The following is a 9,272-nucleotide window of genomic DNA, read 5'->3' on the forward strand; positions in this document are numbered from 1 at the left end:
CAGCAAGACCTATTTTCTTTTCTGACCACATCCAAATGAATCTTTCCTGGAACAGTAATAGGGTGCATCTACATTTCCCCAAGCAGCCTGAAAATTCAGCCTTATAGATGTTTGCACACACTGACTGAACTCCAGTTTGCACCCTAGCTCAATATCATTCACAGTGGAAAGATAGCAAAGTTAACCCCATTGGCTTTCCTAGACACTCCCAATTCAGTTTAAAGGTTGTTTCAGAGCTGCTCCCAATTTCAGTGCTGGTCCCTCCCTCCCTGCTTTCATTTTATTGGGTTAAGTGTAAAACTTCTCTATTCAACTCAACCAAAGACAGCAGGGTGATAGGAACAGGGATGTCTCAAATATCCATTTTTTTCTGTTGTATACTCTAGGATTTGTCATTTCTCTTCTGATATTTTTAACGTGCCCTATCCTGTTAAATATCTCTTTATGGAGGCACACCAGGCAGAGGTAACATAGTGCTGCCAGCTCCAGGGATCCTAAAACAGGTGTTAATATAAATGCTATGGAAGCTCTGATTTCTTTCCTTATCCTCTGTTGCCAGTTTTGTCATCCAGATCCTAAATATATTGCCTTCCTTTCTAACTGATGGCACCTGGATTCCTGCAATTACTTCAGTAATGATTAATGTATGCCCTGCCTTTTCTCCAGTAGCTTGTTCCTGATGAATTGCAAAATGAAAATAGATGTTGGTGAGGATTTTGGCACTATATGGAGTTTTCTAAGACAGCGCCCATTAAACTTATTACATACCCTAGAGACCAGTTGTCCTTCCTGCAGAAAGTAATGCAAGTATCTGATTTGGGGTACTCTTTTAATCAGTGTGTATTCTCTTCTTGATCATGAGGTTATGTTTTTAATTCCTAAATGCCATAGTGATTGTACCATCAAGTAATGATATATTAAGCACCTGCTAAAGTCAGTGTCTCTGTTTCATGGTTATGAATAGGAGACATTCAGAGTTAAGAAGATAAATGAGGCATTCAAGCATTTGTAGGGCAAACCCGTCATAGAAACAGGATCAAAAGTTTTAGAGGTTATAGCCTGGGAAACAGTGAAATAACCCACACTTTGGAGCCTCCTTTAAGAGCCCGGCCAAGATCACAATTCAGAAGGAAATATTCTCCAGATGAGCCACACCAGTAACACTGACTTCTGAAAGCAGGAAGACAGAGCACGGACATCACTCATTTGAGAGCAAGTGCAAAACTTGTCTCTTCAGCTCAGCTTTCTGACAGCTGCAAGACCAAAAAAGGGACATGACACAGAACAGGAATAGTGATTTGATAATATCATCCCCCAGCTGCCATACGGGAAGGAGGAACGGGACTAGGCCACTTCTGGCCCTTCAGGTACTCAGAAAGCAATATGATGAGACTGGGATGGATGAGTGGATTCATAAATTAGAAAACGGATTGACAGAGGGGTGATTTAGATTACAGTCAGTCTTCCTCTCTGTCTCCGTCCTTTTTTCCGAATTCTATTTGTGTTTCATTTCTTCTACCCTCATGGGTTTTTATACGTCTTATTTCACCTCGGCTCTTTCACTGCTTCTTAAGTTTCCTTTTTGGGGAATGAACACTTTATCCAATGCCTGCATATAGAGTCTTCCTTTGCTTTTGGTTTTCTCTAAAAATCTTGTTGTTTGGGGGTCATTAATGCTAGCTAAACTAAATTGGCTTCATTTCTGTGCTGAATATATCACAATCAGCAGGCATTGTAAAACTAATTTTTTGGCAGATGCTTTTCTTGCAATATAAAAAAATAAACGGCAAAAAGCTTTCTCTTTTCGTTTTCCCTGCTATGCTGCTCCAAGGAAAACATGCTGAGACCTTGGCTGTATGGAGTGCCTTTCATGTTCAACTTCCATCCAGTTTTGCCTTGTTGTTTCTTCCCTTCTGTTTCCCACAGGGCTCCATTTTTCTCATCCCCACTTCCCATGCTTTGCCTTGTTTTTTTTTAAAAAGCTGTTGCATCCCTTTTTTCTTCCCCATTTGTCCCTGTCTCCTTTAGGCCTGCTATTTTTGTCGTCCCCAAATGACAAGTGGGTGGGAAGGAAGCTTCCTTCTTCATTTTACTACTCTAATCTCTACTTCTGTTTGATATCCCAAATGTGTTCCTTCCCCCACCCATGAGAGAAATCTGGCTGATGATCATCTTGGTCTTTAGGTGACCACCCAATTATTTACTTTCAATATCACTGGAATGAGAAATGAAGAGAAGAAATAAAATACAGGGAAGCACCTGTAAACATCACCATCGGAGAGAGCATTCAAACACTGTTGGTGTGAGTAGGCTACAGATTCAGTAATGACATGCTCCCACAATTTGCAGCCCCCAGAAAAGTACAACTCCACTTCAATGGTAGCCACATAGGGCATGTCCTCATGCATGGGAGCATGTATTTCCCTGGGAACAGATTATAGTGGCACATATTTCTGCTGCTGCTAGTTGTCCCTGGGCACACCCCAGCACACACGCTCTGGCATGCAGCAAATTGCCCTGGGTGGGGTAAGGGAGGCTGGGACCAGCACCTGGACTGGTCCCAGCAACCTAACCCCCAGGGCTGCAGCAGTGGTGATCTGGGTGTTTGGAGCCTGGCTGGCAGCCAGAGCATGGCTCTGGCTGACCAGGCCCTGGTTTCAGGCAGCAAATGCTGCAGCCGCATGCACCGCCCTGCTTTTTTTCTGCCATAGGTTCATTAGACACCAGGATTTCCCAGTATCTAATTTTGATGCAAATATGCAGCACAGCTAACAGAATCATGAGTGCCATGGATGTTTCATGGTGCCTCAAAAGGCTTTGAGGCACCCCAGACCACACAGTCTCACTTGTGGGGAAATGGCCATACTGGGTGTTTGGAACTATGTTTCATCCCTTTGGAAAATGCTTCTTTATACTCCACAAATGAGGACTTCAACAGTGAGTGTGAGTGGGAAAAAATATTGACTTCAGTTGATACCTCCATCATGAGGGGCTGAAATCATGCTAGAGATGATAAAAAGTGTTTATGTTGCAGTAGTTAATGCCATCAATTAGATCAAAAGCAGGAAACTCCTCCTCTACATAACCCCCATCACTTTGGGCACAGCACAATTTATCATGCAAGAAGTCGTTTTCATAATTCCTTTCCGTAGAGTAATGTAAAATGGAAGATCCGTATGAAATGTGCCTTTTTATGTCAATCGTCACAAATAGAGGCAATCACCAAATGGCAAGTGCAGTTGGCGACAAAGATAGAGAAGGAGACAATCAGCTTAAGAGTACCAGAAGAACAGGCTAGGGATTACTTATACAAACATTTTTTTTCTAGTCAACAAGGCCAGATGGGATTCACGTTAGGGTATTGAAGGATTTGGCTGGGGTGTTTTACAGCCATTAAATATCCTGAACTCCTGGATGTCAAAAAATAAGGCAAATATAGTGCCCATTTAAAAAAAAAAAAATGAGAGGAAGGAGGATCCAAGGGACTACAGAACAATAAGCCTGACCGCAATACCTGGAAAGATCATGAAGCAGTTTCTCACAGAATTTATTGTGAAGCACTTAGAGAAGAACATGGTGATCAGGAGCAGCTAGCCAGTTGCAATACTCTAGAGGATCGAGCTAGCATCCAGGATGACCTCGAAGACTGGAGAAATGGTCAGCATTCAATCAGAAGAGATTCAACAAGGGCAAGCACAGAGTAGGCACTTGGGATGGAATAATTGCATGCATAGATTCAGACTGGGAAATGATGGGCTAGGTGGCAGTACTACAGAAAACACCCGGAGGTAACATGGAGCTGAATATGAGCCACTAGTGTGCTCTTGTTGTAAAGAAAAGCCAACAGCATACTGTTGCCCACTTTTTTCAGCACTGGTAAGGCCTTACATGGAGTACTATGTCCAGTTTGGGGTCCCTCACTTCAAGAAAGATGTGAAAAGTTTGGAAAGTGTTCAGCATAGAGCAATAAAAAGGATCTGGGGCCTGAGCAGCAAGACTTGGAAGGAAAGAAGGAAGGAGTTTTTTCTGACTATGAGGGTGGTTAAGCATTGGAACTAGAGCAATTGTGGAGTCTCCATCCTTGGAAGTTTTCAAGGGCTGGTTGGACAGGCACTTGGCTGGGATGGTTTAGTCAGGGATGTTCCTGCCATGAATATGGGATTGGATTAGATGACCTCATGAGAAACACATCAGCCACGTAAGATGCAGTCTCTAGCTTTAGATGTCTCGGACAGATGATCATGTAAATGCCAGCACTGCTCAGGTCTTTTTTCTTGTCCTGTATGTTACTGGAGTGGAGACAATGCTTGCACCTCCCACCTCTTGACCATGCATCAGCTGGCTGTGTGCAGTCTCGTTAATAGTGATTGCTTCTCCTCTTTCTGTACAGCCTAGTATTTTGAGTCTAATTAGACCAACAGTGAAACAGGTGTAATCTCAGATTAAAGCCTATTGGCATTCCTTCTGTGTCAAAACCAGTTCCACATCTCTGGGCTTATTTCATTCTCTGTCCTTTTCTTAACTCAGTAAACACTTGTACCTGCTAGATACTACTATGACTACAGCATGGTAGAAATAGAAGTAAAAATGACACTGTAATCAGTTTTCTCTTTAGGAAAAGATAGAAATTTCCATTTCCTTGAAGCAGGTGTGTGACTTATCTGCTCATTATTATGTGGGACAAATATTCTGTCAAATCATAATCAAGAATCCCAGAGGTAGTAGCCTAGAAGACGTTTTTAAATCAGACTGAATATTTTGTTCAGTTTAATAAAACCATGAACTGAATGTACTGAGTGCAGAGTTCCAGAATTAAATAGTAAAACTACCATGAACTTCAATGGAATACAATTTCATATGACTACTCTGACCAAATCTTCATAATTTGGAGGGGTCAAATACAAGAAGAATTCTATATAAATAACTGCAAACAAAAACCCAAGATCAGAGCTTCTACAATGCTCCTATAAACATCATATCTCTTGCTACAACATCTCAGACACGGAGGCCCCTGGCACCCTGGCATACATTCATTTAATGGCACAATGGGATCTGAGCCTTGATCCACAACAGTCACACGGCCTGCCATGCCTTATGTATGGGATGGACCCTGGGACCAGCTCTCAGCCGATTTTTGGCCCTGGCCACACATTAAATTTAAGGCACTATACAAACCAGTCATAAAAGAATGTTTCATGCTATATGTGAAACATTTTAATGGTTTGTTTCCCATTTTATGTTGCCTTAAATTGGGTACATATGTAGCATCATTCCTGTTTATGCTGTAATTAACTTATTAATTGAAACATGTACAGGGGGCCTTGGAAGAAAGATTAGGAGATAACATCTTTGTAGAAAAAGACCTCTGCATATGCAGAGGTCTTATTAAAATAATTCTTAATGTAGTCTTAAAAGTCATTTTCAATTTTTATGTTCTTTAAAATTCTTGCTGAATTCCCTAAATTATATGCTGATCTGGTTTTGTATGTGTTAAAAGTGAAAACTTCATATCAGAAATTAAGAGTTGGATAGTTGATTGGGTTTTTTTGATTTGATATCTTGTTTTTACAATAGAAGTAATGCAAATAGATATAAACTCACTTGCATGATTTCTTTAGAAAATCTCTATTTGCATTGAGTTGATTTTGTTGTTATCCTGTGCCTCTAATGTCTGGTTTCCTAACTGACTGACAGATGTGAGCAGCCACAAACTGTTTCTGGTACTGCAGCCTCTTACAACATATCTTCCAACACACTTGCAAATAGTGCATATCTTCTAGAGATGGTTGAACACTGTCCATTCATATACATGATTCAATACCAGTCATCATGCTTTTTGGGTAACATCTGAAGATTGAATTTTAAAAGTACTTAGTGAGCTCTGAGCTCTGCAAGGTTTTGTGGGGTTTATGTTTTTTGTGCAGAAAAATTATGCTAAAATTAAATAGAGCAATGGGCTGGGAGTCAGGACTCTGTATCCTAGTTTGATTTCTGCTTATTAATTTGTTGTGTCTGTCCTTTGGTAAGTCATGTACCATCTTAGTGTTTTATTGCCCTGTTATAAAATGGTATCTTTTACCTAGCTCTCTGGAAGGCTGGAGAACTATGCATAAGGCACCATGGAGACCTTGATGAACATGTATTTTTTTCCTGATATTCAGGCAAGAGCTGAAAAAGCTTAGCTTTTAGGGCATTTGGGTTTTTCAGCCAAAAAAAATCTACATTTTCTGCAGAAACAGACTTTTTCATAAAAAAAAGAAATCAATCATACCCAATTTTCAGTCAAGTTTAAATGGAAAGTATTCAACTTGCTCTTGTTATAGTATCAATTAGGATTCTGCATAGTCCTGTTCATCTGTTGTGTTTTATAGCAATGGCAAAACAATAGCTCCTTCCCATTGTACCAACTAGAGACATAAAAAGGTCAAGGGTCTAGCCTGGGGTCATACAGCATGCCAGTGGCAGATTCAAGAAGAAAACATGGGTCTCCTGATTCCCAGGTTTAAATTTAACCCATTAAATCACTGGTGGCCTCCAAGTGAACCAAGGAAGATCTCCTGCACCACATGGATTTGCCTAGCTTCTGAACCACATTCTGATGGGTTTGCTGGATAGCAATTGAGTGCTTTGTTTAAAGAGCTCTCTGGGCTGGAAATGCAAAGGAGCATCTGTGTAACTGAGAGATAGGAGCAAAATCCTTTCCTGATTTGTATTGTGTCTGTCTTTATTCTCCCAGAGTTAGCACAAGGCAAATAGGTCACAGACAGGTTATGCCTTCAAAGCTACTGATGCTCCCAACAGCATACCCAAGTAGGCTTTTAGAATAAATCACATCTCTCTGAATACAACTGAGAGTTTCATAAGCAAAATGTCGAAAAACAACCCAAGCGTTCTTTTCAAGTACATAAAGCCCTATGCTCCCTTCTTCCTCTCACAGTGGGACCTCAACCTCTGTGTCAAAAACTTGGCTCTCCAACCACTTGTGCATACACTTCTCCTAGCCCTCATGTAATACAGTCTGATGGCTGTTCATGCAAAAGAATATTCCTGGCACTTCCCCAGGTGTGTGGGTGTACTTGCATAGGCACAAGGTGGACAAGGTCTGAAAATGATGTTCATGAGTTTCTGAAAAGGAAAGATTTTCCTGTGATAAGCCAGGATATAATGGTATATATACTGATATATCCTCCTGGCTGAGGCACTGGAGTGGTACTCAGATAATCAGATTGTTGTCATTGATCTTTAGATGCCAAACTAAATTAAAAAATCAGGTCTATAATTATTGCTTTCTGTGCCCCTCAGCTTTCCATGTGTAAAATGAGGGTGGTAAGTCTACTGGTCATGATGTTAAGGATAGTATATACTTGTGAGGTACTTGGATCCTGCAGGGACTGAGAAGCCATGTAAGTACCTGGAAAGTAACCTCCTAAAACAGGAGTACTCAGTCCCCAGCCCATGGGTCATATCTGGCCCACAGAGCCATGGCAGCTTGTGGGCTCTCCATCTGTAGGGAAATTTAGTGATGGGAGTGCAGTGGCAATTAATAATGTCAGTCCTTTCCTGCTGCTAAATTCCCAAGCCCCATGTGGTTGCACCATGTCCCTTCCCCATTCCCCCTGCCCCTGTGCAGCCAGCCCATGCCCCCTCCCCTCTTGTGGTAGGGTTGGGGTCAGGTCACATCTCTCTGCCCTGCACAGCCAGGCTGGGGCTGGGCCATGACTTCTCCTTCCACATGGCAACATCTGGGCCCAGCCGCCCACATCCCTCCAGCACAACAGGATGAGGCCCCACCATGCCCACCCCAAACACTGAACTGGACCCAATGAGCCACAGATGGACCAAGTAGCACCTATTTGGTCTGCGGGGAAAAAGGTTGAGCACTGAAGTAAATTTGCTACGTCTGAATAGCCACTTCAAATGGTTCAGCCACAGGGCTGCTACCATTTCAACTGTTTGGGAGATTCATTTGGAGTATAATAAACTGCAAAATTCAGAGTGCGGTGTGTTTGTTTCTGAAAATAGTGTCATTACTTTTTAGCTATAGTCACTTGTGTAGCCTTCTTTCTTGTTCTTTTGGACATCTCAAGCATTTAGATAGATCTTAGTTCAAAGTTCTCAGCTTAATTGTCATTTTATTTGAATCTGGCAAGATTGTTCTTTTTCTTTATTTGTATGATGAGTCCCCAACCCAAACTGAGCAACGTAGAGTCTATTCTGAGCCTGGGTGCCTCAAGAGAGACATGCGGCTGAGCCAGTGTCAATAGCCAACAATACAGAAGGCACTGACAGCAAATATCACATCTGGCCTTTTTGATTCCCTGGTCCAAAGATTCAGGTGTCTGCTTAGAGCTGGGTTGACTGAGAGGCAACCTCCAGAAGGAGTCTCAAGTCATTTTTCTGGATCACTAGAGAAATAACTGCTCTGCTACCATGCCCTTCCATCTGGGCACTGTGCTGATATACACATTCATTACTGATTACAAGATTCATAACTTAAAACACTCTGACTAAAATCTTGGCCCCTGGAATTGAATGGGAATTCCTATTGACTTCAGTGAAGGCATATCACTCTGCATTGTGAAACAGTTAAGGATGCACAAAATGAATACTAACATTTAAGAAAAGAAATCCATTTTTAATGCTGTTGAATACATTGCTCTCCTCCCGAAAATCCATAATTTATAAAGTGCGTAGAAGCAGATCCTTTTTGGGCACATCTACATGTGCATTTAATGCAATTGAATAAACTCTGGTACAGTCTGAACCAGAGTAAACTAATCCTGATGCTACCATCTACATGTGTGTTTAAGCTCAGTAATTTACTCTGCCGTTGGATAGTACCTGTGTATGACAGGACCATCTGATGGCGCTGTAAATTCGTCTACACTGGCCCAATTGCCACTCACATGTAGATGGTGACACTACTGAGCAGTAAATTAGTCTTCTGCGCAGTGATGCACACGTATAGATACACCCAGTGTGTATGAACTTGCACAGCTCCACAATGTATCTCTGATACCCTCTACCAGGCTATCAGTAATCTATAACCAAACTCTCCACCAGTGGGGGACAACGTTTTTAACAGACAAACTACAAATTACCTTCTACCCTCCAGAAGTGCCACTCTAATCCCCTTCCTTTGTGTGATCTGCTACTCTACTTTCTGCTCCCTGCCTGATCCCCGGCTCTGCCTTCTGCTTCCTGCCCTACCTACTGCTATACTGCCTGTCCCTTCCCTGATCTCCTGTGCAACACACACAGAGGCTACCCAT

This window comes from Crocodylus porosus, unplaced genomic scaffold (genome assembly GCF_001723895.1).
Source record: "Crocodylus porosus isolate Cpor-Errol unplaced genomic scaffold, CroPor_comp1, whole genome shotgun sequence".
NCBI classification, from domain to species: Eukaryota; Metazoa; Chordata; order Crocodylia; family Crocodylidae; genus Crocodylus; species Crocodylus porosus.